The sequence below is a fragment of the Furipterus horrens genome, unplaced genomic scaffold, assembly GCF_987537825.1.
Source record: "Furipterus horrens unplaced genomic scaffold, mFurHor1.1.pri manual_scaffold_5, whole genome shotgun sequence".
In the NCBI taxonomy this organism is placed as follows: domain Eukaryota; kingdom Metazoa; phylum Chordata; class Mammalia; order Chiroptera; family Furipteridae; genus Furipterus; species Furipterus horrens.
In genome coordinates, this window is record NW_028327175.1 from 92,007,203 (window position 1) to 92,021,320 (window position 14,118).

The window sequence follows — 14,118 nt, forward strand, 5'->3', positions numbered from 1 at the left end:
TCATTGACATTTTCCCTTTGTATCTGTGTCCCCCTACTCTCTCTCTCTTTCTCTCTCTCTCTTTTCATCTTCTTAAAGCAGACCCCTTAGCATCTCTTGCAATACTGGTTTGGTGGAGATGTATTCTTTTAGCCTTCTTTTGTCTGGGAAACTATTTATTTAACCTTGCATTTTTTAAGAGGGCCTTGCTGGGTATAGTAGTCCTGGTTAGAGGCCTTTGCTTTTCATTACTTGGAATATTTCTTGCCATTCCCTTCTGGCTGGTAGTGTTTCTGTTGAGTAATCAGCTGAAAGGATTATCAGAGCTCCCTTGTATGACACCAGCTGTTTCTCCCTAGCTGCCTTTAAGCTTCTCTGTCTTTAAATTTTGTCATTTAATTATGATGTGGCTTGGAGTGGGCCCCTCTGGGTTCATCTTGCTGGACTTGCATAACTTCTCCTCAAGTTAGGGAAGTTTTCTGTCATTACTTTCTCAAACAGGTTTTCTATCTCTTCTCCTTCTTCTTCTCCTTCTGGTATTCCTGTGATATGGATATTATTACATTTCACGTTGTCCTGCAGCTCCCTTGAGCCCTCTTTGTTCTTTTTGAGGGGTTTTTTTTCCTTCATTTTTTTGCTCTGAGAATTTTTTTCTTCCTTGTCCTCCAGGTTGCTGATTTGATCCTCTGCTTCATCTAACCTTCTTTTGATTCCTTCAATTGTGTTCTTCATTTCAGATATTGTATCCTTCCTTTCCTCTTGATTCTTGTTGATAGTTTCTATGTCTATCTTCATGCTAAAGTATGAAAAAGTTCATAGTAAGTTCATTGTAGCTTCCCTGGAGTTCTTTGTAGTTCTCACTGTGCTCATTGAGCATCCTTATACCCATTGTTTTGAACTCAGTGTCTGATAGTTTGCTTGCCTCTATTTCATTTAGCAATCTTTCTGGGGATCCTTCCTTTCCTTTTGATTGGGGGTTGTTTCTTTGTCTCCCCATTTTAGGTGACTCATCTTGTTTGTTTTTGCTTCTTAGATTGATCTTCTTTGACTCCCTGTCTTCGTGGTGTGACCTTCTGTGGTAGGAGACCTATGGCATTCAGTGGTGCAGTCTCCTTGATCTCCTGAACTTGATGCTCTTGGGCTGCCCTTTATGCTGTTTATGTGGGCTCTCTGATTGGAATTGGGTTTTGGTTGTTGTTGGGTCATTCTTTGGTGTGTCCTTCCCTTTGGCTGGCTGAGAGTCATTCTGCCCACCATATCTTGTATGCTGCTGTACAAGTACAATCACATTGTGGTGAGGTAGTTTCTTCTGTCTGTCCATGGTTACAAGGCTTCTCTCCAGTTTTTGTTCAGTTGGTCATTCTTGATGATTTCTCTACAATTTAGTTGTGATACCAGATTGGTTCTGGGAAAAAGTTAGTGTGGCTTCCACTTACTTCTCTGCCATCTTGGATCCCCTTTTACTAATTTTTTAATGAATAGCTGAGATCACTAATTTGAGACCTCTTTTCTTCTAATATTTACTTTGAGAGCCATGAATTTTCCTCTAAACACTTCTTTAGTGGCATCCCACAAATTTTGATATGTTATGTTTTCATTTTCATTCAGTTCAAAATGCTCTCTAATTTCCCTTTGACTTCTTTAATCCATGAGTATTAAAATTAGTTGCACTGTTCTTTAATGTTTGGGTAATTTCTTGAGATTTTTCTGATATTGATTTCTAATTTTATTCCATTATAGACTGAGATACACTTTGTTTAACTTGAATCCTTTAAATTTATTGAAACTTGTTTTACCACTCAATAAGATCTCCCTAAATGTTCCAAGTGCACTTGAAAAGAATGTGCATTCTCTGTTATTGTGTGATGGAGTATTCTATAAATTTCAAACAGGTCAAACAGACTGATGGAGTTGTTCGAATCTTCTATATCCTCACTGACTTTCTATTACTTATCAATTATTCAGAGAAGGACAGTAAAATCTCCAACTAAACTATGAATTTGTTTATTCCTCCTTGTAGTTCTCTGTTTTTACTTTATATATTTTGAAGATATGTAATTGGGTATGTGAATGTTTAGAATTGTCATATCCTTCTGATTAGTTGACATTTTTATCATTATGAAATAACTTCCTTTATTTCTAATACTAGTTGTTGCTCTGCAATCTACTTTGTTTGATATTAACCTAGCCATTCCAGCTTTCTTTTGACTAGTATTAGCAAAATATTTTTTCATACTTTTAACCTATTCATGTCTTTTATTTAAAATAGATTTATTATGGGCAATATAGAATTGGACATTGTTTTTTTATCCTAAAAACTCTGCCTTTTAATTGGAGTGTTGAGATACATTTAATTGATTATTGGCACAGCTAGGTTTAACTCTACTATTAATACTTTGTATTTGCTTTCTAGTCATCCATTCATTATTTGTTCCTCTTATCTTCTTGTGCAGCTTTCTCTTGGGTACTTTTATTATTCTTATCTTTTGTTGGCTTCTTAGATATAACTTCATAATTTTCAGTGATTGCTTAAATGTTCAAATAATATTACTACTTGAGTGAGAATATAAGAGTCTCCCAGGCTTTGTGTTGTTGTCTTACCACCACATCTGCTATAAACTCCACAGAACATTATAATTATTTTTGTTTAAACAACCATTTGCTTAAATAGATTTAAAAACTAAAAAAACTTACATAGTTACCTTTTTGATGTTATTCATTCCTTTGGAATGGATTCATACTTGTATCTAATATAAATTTTCTTCTGCCTGAAAAACTGCCTTTAACATTTCATGTAGTGCAGGTCTGCTGGTAATGACTTCTTCCATCTTTCATGTCTGAAAAAAGCTTCATTTTGCCTTTGTTTTTAAAGGACATTGTTCTAGATATAAAATTCTAGGTGGAGAATTTTTTCAGTACTTGAATATGCTGTTGCATTGGTTTTTTCACTCGCACTGTTTCTGACAACAAATTTGCCATCTTTATCTTTTTTTCCTCTGTATAAAAGGTATCATTTCTTTTTTTTCTTTTTTTTCTCTAGCTGCTTTTAATATTCTTTTCTGTTTATCTAGCTTGGAGTAATTTCATTATGGTATTTCTTGATATAATTTTCTTCATGTTTCTTTTTGGGGGGCCGGGGAAGTTCATTGATCTTCTTGGTTCTGTCAGTTTACAGCATTCAACAAACTTGAACATTTTCTGACCATTATTTCTTCAAATATATTTTTTCTGCCATCACTCCTTTGAAAACTCCAATTACATGTATGTAATACACTTGAAGTTGCCAAAAAGCTCATGATACTTTCCTCTATTTTTTAGCCTTTTTTTCTCAGCATTTCATTTTGAATAATTTTTATTGCTATTTCCTGGTTGACTAATCTTCTCATATACAATGTTTAACCTGTAATTAATCCCATTGAGAATATTTTTCACCTCAGATTCTATAGTTTTTTCACCTTTGAAAATTCTATTTGGATTCCACATCTCTATTTAACATTTTGAACCTTTCCTCTAGCTTTATAGCTATATCAAATACATGATAAGAACTATTTTATCCTCCTAGTTGGTAATTATAACATCTGTATAGCTTCTGGGTATATTTTAACTGATTGGTAATTCTTGTTATGATCATGCTCTCCCACTTATTTGTAGAAAATTAGTTATCAATAATACTTGATTAGATGCAATACACTGTGACTTTTACCTTAGCTGTCTTTTTATAACTATTGTTGAAGTAAGTTCTTAAATAAATGCTCCTTCTGTGTGTTGCTTTTAGGATGTATTTACCAGGACCAAAACCGCATTTAATCCATGCCTATTATTCCCCATTACTGAAGCAGAAATTTTTTTAGCATTCTAACCAGTGCCTCACAGATTACATATATGGTTCTCTATTCTGGTTTGAGGAAAAAGCAGTAATTCTGGGCTGTGTGTACTGAGTATTGTTCCTTCCTATTCTTTTGGGTGATTCCTTTTTCAGCCTCAAGTAGATACTTCACGTGCATGTGCTGGTCAGTATTCAGATGAAAATTTGAAAGAGTCTCTGTATAACTTCAGCATTCTCTATATTCAGCTTTCTCCTCTCCAGTTTTCTGCCCTAAGAAATCTAGCCACCTTGGTCTCGCCACATTCTCAACTCCATCTCCTCAATGTAAGGAGTCTGACAGGCTATGCTTGGGTTCTCTGTGCTTTTAGCACAGCATGGGAAAATCCTGTCAAGCATCAAGCTGATGACATCTAACAGAGCCCTGCTCTTGGGAATCACCACCTTTTGTTACTTGATGCCCAATATCTTGAAAATTATTGTTTCATATATTTTTTTGTTTTTCAATTCTTTTCCAGCAGGATGGTTTCCCATCTTGGCTAGAAATCCCATCTTGGCTAGAAACAGAAACTTCAATTTTCTTTTAAGCATTATGAGTTTTGAGTATCAAATATGAATTTTAGAAGATCATATACATAAAGAAATTCTGGATATATAAATTGAGAGTTACAATCTGGAATTTGTATACTAAAAATATTTCCCTTGGCCAGATAACAAAAAAATATAAAAATAGCAAGCATTTCTTTCATGTTGGCATGATATATCCTGTTATCAGTCTCATATTAAACAGCTGATACAATACAGTTCTAAAAAATGGAAATATATTACTTTTTTCAATGTGTTCCACTTCAACAAGTTGTGATTAAATGCATTAGTTTTGAGATTACACCAGCTGTGTTCAAATCCTACTTAATTTATTACATAGGTTAATTTGAGCAAATTTCTTTACCTCTTTGTGCCACTCCAGACTAACTTTTGCAGAACTACTTTCAAGTACAGAAGTCCTTCATAATTCCTCTCCCCGGTGCCTACTGAATAGAGGGCAGGCTCTTGATCTGGCATTCCATACTTGTATATTAAGGTCCAATTTTATATTTCCAGACTCATCTTCTACTCTTCCCCTTCATTAACTGTATCTTATACCCACACCAATGAATAAAGGCCTTTATTATGTCTGCACTTTTTTCACCCTATTTCTTCTACTTGGAACCCAGGTGTTTATGTATTCACATACATGGCTTCTTCCATATATTGCATTTTGTGGAGTAGAGGGAACACAAAGGTTATTTAAGATTAAAAAAAAAAAACCTCTGCTTTTTACAGGCTCAGAGCCAAGTAAATAACAGTCACAGCACAATCATGGAATGGAAACACACATGACATACAATAAAGGGGAAGTATGCCTAATTTTTTGCCTGAAACGTAGGTAAGGTAGGGGGTAGGTGTTGTCAAGGAAAGCTTCACAGAGGGACTGATCTCTGGACTTTTCAAAGACCCCTCTGACCTACTTCTATCAGATTTAACAATATGCAAATCTACTGATTACAAATACCTCAAGAGAAATAAATTCTACGTATATATTAGTGACATTGTAAAATGCTTGGGCATAGGGAGAAATTGAGACTAAAGAGAACAGTTAGAGACTAGATACTGAAAGCAACACTGGTATTTACAGTAGAAATATGTCTAAAAAAGAAAAGCAGGATTGAAAAATTCAACTGCACAACATGTAAGACAGTGATAATGATATACAATATTTTTCAGTGGAGCTGTATGATCACAAAAAACCCACAAAATTAAACAGTGAAACTTATATTGTTCACAACTAACACACCCTGACCTGAGACAGTCTCAACAATTCTGGAACAATTTCCTTTATCCATCAAGACAATTTTATCTAAGAGAGCACATGTCTTGACTTTATTTTTCATAATTATAGCTTATCATTTATTGAGCACTAACTCTGTGGCAGACGTTGACTAAACACTATCTCTCATTTAATTCTTATACCAGGAATGTGTACCTCTCTCAAAATACACTATTAATTGAGTACTTCCACTCTCAATAAAAACAGCTTTAAACTTTACTTGTATGTCTTAAATAGTTGAAAAACAATTTCTACTCCCCACTCAAAATTCCAATTTTTAATATTTCATTTTGAATATCCAGCCCCTACATCTGTATTTTTGATAACCAAGGAGTCCAGTTAACAGAGGCTAGCATCAATGATTATCATTTACTGAGTGCCAGGTATTATACGCTATCATTTAAGGCTCACAAAAATAATTCAAGGTTGACATAGTAGACGTGTATTATACATGCAGAAACAAGGATCAGAGAAAGCAATCACATTTCTAAGGTCACATAGGTCTTAATATTAAGTTCTGGTTCTGATTACACCCTGTGCCAAGCTATGTGTTCAAAGCTTAACACATTATTGCTTTTAACCTTCCCAACAAATCTATGAGGTAATTGTAGGTCCACAGCCCTTTATCTGAAACTCTTGAAGACAAATGCCATTTAGAATCTATAATGTTTGGGATTTTTTAAAAAATATACAGTGTATATTACATAAATTCCATCCCCACACACATGCACATTTTGTTATTAATTACTTTTGCCTAAATTCTACATAACATTTCATTATATTTAAATTGTGTCTGTGAATGTGTGTGTGATAGCTTTGCCCAGTTTCCATACCTTTAACGTTTTCCAACCTGATGCTGAAATTGGAAAAAAGGAAAATATTTATGGAGTTACATAAGTATAAAATATTTGAATATTTTAGTTTTGCATTATAGGTTCCCCCACCTCTAGGTAGATAAACCACAAACATAAGAATTATGTAAATAAAAGCACTTAGAGCTGGACTAAATGAAAATACTACTTTAATTTAAAGGAGTTTTATAAATAAAGCATCAGGGTCTAACAGGATATGAACACATTTAGTCTCATTGCAGAGATCTAAACAGCAGAGGCTTAAATCAAAGAATGAGAAATAAAAACCATCACTTCTCCCAGATCAGATCAATGAATGTATTTTCTCCCAAACTTAGATGCTTTTCTTTATACAAACAAGCATCTCTGCTCCAAGACTTAGCATTACATCTCCCTCTTCTATCATCCTTCACTTTATTCTTCCCATCCCTTTCTTCCAGCTCCCACTGTCTGCTTTTCTCCTCTCATTTTCCTTCCCTCTTGCTCTTAATGGCATTTAAGATAAGGATGTCATCTGAGCTAATGCCAAAAGTTAAGTTCTCACAGATCTTTTGGTATTTCTCTGATGCCCATTTAAGGCTAAGTTTAGCTTAGAGAGTGGGAGGTTATAAAATGTTCTTAACAGACTTGCAAGTGCAGAATTGAATTCTGTGTCTGCTCATGTGGGCACATGTGAGTCTAACTGACATCTGCGGTTGGTAACGTTCTCTCTCTATTCCTTATAATTTCAATCTCACTAAATGTTCCAAGTGTAAAAAAAAAAAAAAGGAGGAAGACATCTTATTTCTATAAAACAAGTATCAGTTCAGTGACTGTGGTAATTGGTAATTAATTATGGAGTTTAAATAATGTTATTTAGCGTAAGATTCAACCATAATATATCTTAAAATATCAATACAGAAATTAGTGCAATACTGTTTTTCCTATTAGAATGAGGTGGGCTTTTTTTTCCATTGATATTAATTTCAGAAACTTTTCTAGTTTTGTCTTAATCAGGAAGCATTTCTGAGCTCTCACACTAATTTGTTCCTACTCCTATTATAGTATTTTCTGTGTCATATTACATTTTAATATTTAAAGTACATGACTATCCCTGTTCTCTAAAGAGATACTTTACTTCTCATTAACAGTGAGCATATATTATTTGTTTTTGTAACTTAAGTTTCAAGTACTTAGCCTAATGCTTAATAAGCAGTCAACTGGTATTTGACAAACATTTGTAAATAAATTTACATTTGTTACTCCCCTGTATAGTCTAATTTGTTAAAAAGTTAAAAAGAAGTAAAATCACAAATCCCAAAAGCACTAAGAAAAAAACTAAAGCTTTTTATAAGATTTGTGGGTAGAAAAAGATTTTCTGAACACAACACCAAAGGAATAAACAATAAGATTTTTAGAGGAAAAAGAACATAAAAACTTTAAATTTTCACAAACTCAACAAGCAGCAAAATTTCTAATATATATCCTAAGAATAAAATCAAGGATATAGATATAGCTACATAAATTTTTATCGCAGGATTGCTAATACAAACAAACCAAAAAAGAGAGAGAGAGAGACAAAGAAAAGCTAGAAATGACCCTAAATGTCAGCTAAAAGGAAGTATAATTATGGCAAGCAGCTCTATCACAGTACTTGAGTTTAAGATCTTCAGTAGGATCATTTGATAGCCTCCTCCTGTATTTATACTCTCAATGCCACCATAAGTTTGACCTGGGCAAATTTTCTTCATCTGTAAGATCGAAAAAATAACCTTACAAATATCATATGATTGTAAAGAAGGCTTCAGTGCAGTTTTTACAATCTCTAACCTAATATAATGTATTTTGTAACACAAAAGGAGAAGTAGGATATACATACATTTCATGTTACAGGAGATTCCCATAAGAATTGAAAGATCCCATTCTTTGTAAGCACTACATGTGCCACAGAAAAAAGTACTCAAAGTCTATTCTCCAAAATGTTGGAAGTAATTCATTCTGAATGGAGAAGTTATAAATAATTAATTTTCCTTTTTTATCTGTTTAGTTATCTTACAATAAACTTGTGCTACCTTAGATAAAAACATTACAGTGAAAGAAATTTCTTCTAAAAAGTACTGTTTATACGTTTCTTAGAGGTATGAAATCTACTGTGTTTAGAAGCCTGCTTAATATCAGCATGTTCTCTCACCATCTACCTTGTGTTTCTGGTCATGGTATTAATTTGCTATGTTACTTGAATTTTCAGAGGCAGAACAAATCCACCCTGCATACTTTATAATAAATTACAAGACCATGAAATTAATGTTAATTAGTGATTATATCAATTATTTCTGAACAAACTTGAACCTGGTGTACATAATTCCCCAAATTCAAGAAAGCTCTGCTTTGCCTGTCTTCACTTTTGGTCATGGAGAATCTGTATAAGGTCTAAGTAGGCTGAAGAGCTGTCAGTTACTTTACCTTCTGAAATGTGAGTGGACGAACAATAATGTACAGAATAGGGGACTTCCAGCCAAGATGGAGGCGTAGACAGACATGCTGCGTCTCCCTCCACAACTACGAAGGAATACAACTACCTCAAAACAAGAAAAAACCAGAAATTCCAGAAAATCAAACTGCATGGAAGTCCAGCAAACAAAGAAATAAAGAAGAAATACTCATCCAGACAGGTAGGAGGGGTGGAGCCGGGGCGGAGAGGACACAGTATGGTGGAGGCAGCAGCAGCAGCAGTAGCAGGCCAGCAGAAAGTGCAGTCAAACATTTTAAAAAGTCAGGAGGGACACCTGGGTAGCGTTCCCAGCTCCTCACCAGACCTCAAAGCCCACAGTCCCAGCACCGGGGAAAATCAAGCCTCATTACTTCTGACTGTGCAGACCAGTAGGGGAAGAAACTGCTGGTCTCTCAGCAGAGTCCACTTGTTTAAAGAACCCCCCCAGTCCTAGAACTCCCACATACCCACCCACTCTGGGAATGATGGCCAGGTCAACAGCTAGAGGGGTGCCAGTCCAGTGCGGAAGGGGGAGAGGTTCCTGGAAAAGGGGTAAGTGCTGGGCAGGTGGCATTGTTCCTTCTCCGACCCCTCTCCCACATACAGCGCCACAACGTGGCGAAACAGGTCGCCCTGTACTGATGAATACCTAAGGCTCCGCCTCTTATGACATAAATAGGAGCGACAGCTATATGTGGGATGTGGAGGCAAACAAACACAGGAGCCTGTCAGAATGAGGAGACAGAAAAGTATGGCCCAAAAGACAGAACGGATCAAGGTTCCAGTGGGAGAACTAAGCGACGACGACGAGATAGCCAACCTAACAAATGAGGAGATAGCCAACCTAACAGACGCAGAATTCAAAACATTGGTGATAAAGATGCTCACAGGCTTGACAGATATGCTTGAGTACAGCAAACACATAAGAGAAGAAGTGAAGTCTATGCTAAGTGAAACAAAGGAAAATCCACACAAAACCAATGGTGAAGGGAAGGAAACCGGGGTTCGAGTCAATTATTTGGAACATAAAGAAGAAAAAAATAGTCAACCAGTGCAGAATGAGGAAGCAAGAATTGAAAAAAATGAGGAAAACTTCCCAAATATTGTGAAGGAGATGGACATACAGGTCTGGGAAGGACGGAGGGTCCTGGGTGAGCTGGACCCAGAGGGGACCACACCAGAATGCATCATGATTGAGGTGCCAAAGATGTAAGATAAAGACAGAGTCCTGGGGGCAGCAAGAGAGAGGCAGAGAGTTGTCTACAGGGGGGTGCCTATAGGAATATCAGCTGATTTCTCAGAGGACACTTTGCAGGCAGGAAGGGACTGGCAAGCAGTATTCAATGTGATGAAAGGCAACCTGCAACCAGGATTACTCTATCCAGCAAAGCTATCATTTGGAATGGAAGGGCAGATGAAGTGCTTCCGAGACAAGGTGAAGCTAAAGGAGCTAATAATCACCAAGCCATTATTATATGAAATGTCAAAGGGACCTACATAAGAGAAACAAGATCAAAACTATGAACACTAAAATAACAACAAACTCACAACTATCAACAACTGAATCTAAAAAATAAAAACAAAATCCAACTAAGCAAATCAGAATAGGAAAAGAATCATAGGTATGGGGATCATTTGGAGGGTTACCAGCTGGGAGGGGGATGGGGGAGAAATGGGGATATGGTACAGAAATGGGGATATGCTAAGAAGCATAATTGGCTGCTATAAAATAGGGGGAAGTTAAGAATAATATAGAAAAGGGTGAAGCCGAAGAACTTATATGCACGACCCATGGACATGAACTAAGGGGGGTGGGGTCGCTGGAGGGAAGAGGGGTACTTGGCAGAGGGGAGCAAAGGGGAAAATATTGGAACTACTGTAACAACATAATCAATAAAATATACTTTTAAAAAATGTACAGAATAATTCAAGAGCTTCTAATTAGATTCCAAGTTCCAATAATGCAAACCTAAGTGGTAAATTGTGTTTGACTCCTAGAGCTCGGGCTAGAGGCATCGCTATCATCATGTTCCCACTGACCTAGACAATAAGAGAGGTGCTATCCATCTGTTAAATTTGCGGCATAGGCAGGTGCATGATAATGCAGAGTTTGAACCATCAGAACTGGCAATGAAACACTTATGATGGGGTGAGTGAGTTGAGAGCCCTGGAACCGGAGGCAGCATTCAAGTAGAGACCAAGTGGGTCCTTCTTAGAATGTTTTTTGTCCAAGTTCATGCACTAGCTGCTACAACTGGATGATCTTATGAAAGTAACCCTGAAGTGAAATCCTTCCTTTTCTCATTTTACATAAAGATTTTATAAACTTTAACATTTGCAATTTAATCTCACTTTTTTAAATGTAGATTCAGTGTTTAAAGTAGAATTTTTCTTAAAAATGTCAATAGATTAAAAAGTAAATCTCCAATCCTCCTTTTTAATGTACATTTTAAAGGAAAATTCACTAACCATAAGGATATTTGAAATTTTACCTAATTATACACACTTTAAAATAAGTCATGTTTAAATGATAAAAATAATTTGTAGTAGTAATTCTTACATAATTTAAAAGGGTCTAGAATATTTTCTTAAAAGCTAATCTTTATATAAGGTTCAAAGAAAGAAAGTTCAATTAAAAAATAAAATTTCAACAGTCACTTAAGTCAAAGAAACTGACACAGGGACTTTGGGAAGGCCGTATTTATGATCAAGTAATCACTGTATCTTGTCCAGAAATCTCTTAGGTAAGTACATTCACTTCTTGCCTGCCTACTTCCTCCAATCTTCTACTGATAAACAGTAAGGTACACTTCAAGTCCCAGGGGGAAAAATCACACAGTCTTGGCATACAATGCTGATTCCATTTCTATGTATTCTCAGGTGTATATTAAGTGCAATATTTATTGTTTTTCAAATGCCATCTGTTTGGCAAGAGAAGCAAAAAGATTTGAGTATCTTCATGTGCCTTGAATACAGCTGGACTGCCTGCATTTTATAATCAGCATGTGGTCACAAGAACTTTTTATTTTTAATGCTAAGTATAAAAGGTCATTGTACATATCAGCAAGAGTGAGATGAGAATTCCAAAAGGTTCAGCTTACCCAGCATCAAGATTCAAGTTAAATACCATAATCATGCCAGCCATTAGTTACCAACAGTCTCTTGTCTCCAGTCCGGAAACCAGTCTGCCAGAAGCCCAGATAGCTGGAAAAGCAGCCATGTTTTATCATACAACTGATCCCCAGAGGCCAATTTAAAAGAAAATTATATGTATTCTACTTTAAGAAGGAAAAATATCCCTAATTTTACAAAAGTGTTTTTTTAAAGAGAACAACAAATATATATTTTGGAAAACACAAAACGAACTTTAAGGGTTAACAGGACACATGAACCTAGTCATTAACCTCAACATAAATAAATTATTCTTTTTGTATCTATGCCAACAATGTTTCTTGAGAAAAATTCAATTGAAAATATCTTTTAAAGGTGTTTAAGTTCATGATTGCAATCTAAGAGTGGAAATTACTAACTTCTTCTTTGCCAAAAATCAAGTTATAGAACTTTCATCTGAAGGGTAGTAATTCAAAATATTTTTAAGAAACAAGCTTACATTTAAAAAAATATCTTTCAGTTCAATTTGTTAACTAATTAATTTTGTAATTTCTTCTGAAAACATGCTACTGTATATGTAGGTCTTTACTGGATTCCCATAAATTTAGTAAGGACTAACAAATGCAGTGAATGAATAACTGTTGAAGAACAATGATGTAATGCCTGGAAATCTCTGAGTTGAAACTACCCAATTCCTTCGCCAATTGAACTTGAAATTTTCTTCAGGATGACACAGCTTGCAAAGCTTACATGACTTCCAGAAAAATGAACATCATCTCCACCAATTATAATTATGTTTGAAATTTTAAAGTTAACTATTTTCCATTCTATGGTGTTTAAATAAACTTAATGTCAACTAGGAAATTTGTGTTATTCCATTCTTAACAATTTATCTTTTTATACTAACATTTCATAATTAATTTTTCTCCCCAAATAAAAGCATCTGGTAAAGACATTTAAATTTATCCAAAGTGTAACTATAAACTCTGTCATGTGTGGAATGTACTTCAGTCTCAAGAAATCTCAGTTACCTTAGGAGTAATATAAATATAATATAAACATGTATGTTAAAAGGCTGCATACATCTTACTTTTCTTTCACCATATACTTCTAACTTCTCAGTTTCTTCTCAAGAATTAACCTGAATACCAAGATGAAATTTTTTTCAGAGTAATGAGTTTAATTTTTTAAATATAAGGTTTCTTTGCCATTCAAAGCCTTTCTACATACATATATAAACTGTCCTCACTATTTATCTGTAATATTTCAATGACATAGCTTCATATACTCTAAAGCTTTGCAACAAAGAAAGTACTATACAAGTTTAGATGCTATGACAAGCCCTGGAAAAATAAATTAAGGCTGTATGTAATTATAAATGATTATGTAATATTGCTTTTAGTTTAATCTTACTTTTATGGTTCAGTGCTAAATAGTTATTTATCACATTTTATAAAATTTCACTTCTTTGATATACCATGGGCACCCGTATGCTACCAGGACAGTACTAACAGTTCACTTATAAGTGCATCAACACAAGGATTTTCAGTAGTCTACATTAGGTCATGAGTTTAATTGCTAATTCAAATTATGGTAAATTGCTTTCACGTTGGCTTGATGGACCATTTGCAAGGATAAAGTAGGCAATGCCGGAGGCCTACCCAGCATCCATTCCCCTACTTCTTTTCTCCTTCCCAACAGAACCTCTACTGGGTTCAGATACCAAACTCTCCCCTCCATGTAACTTTGAGAAAGCTTACGTTATCTCCTGCTCCAAGAACAGATCTAAATTTACATCACACACAGCATTAATACCATCTGGCTTGCAACAGACTGGTTCAAGAACTAATGCTTAAGCCAATCAGCATATGGAATTGCATTAATGGCCTGTGATTACATGTGAACAAGGAAGCATGTTGCATCAGTTACTGCTGGCATTCATCTTATAACCACAAAGAACTTCAGGGTGGGGGAAACTGACACAATGGAGGACAGGTCCAAGAGAAACAGAGTAACA

General features: G+C 35.2%; 1 protein-coding gene across 2 annotated transcripts in view; it reads right to left on the reverse strand.

Moving 5' to 3' along the window:
* FBN2 (fibrillin 2) overlaps positions 1-14,118 on the reverse strand; it is a 276,567-nt gene that overhangs the window by 242,667 nt on the left and 19,782 nt on the right. The gene's annotated exons all lie outside the window — the stretch shown is intronic.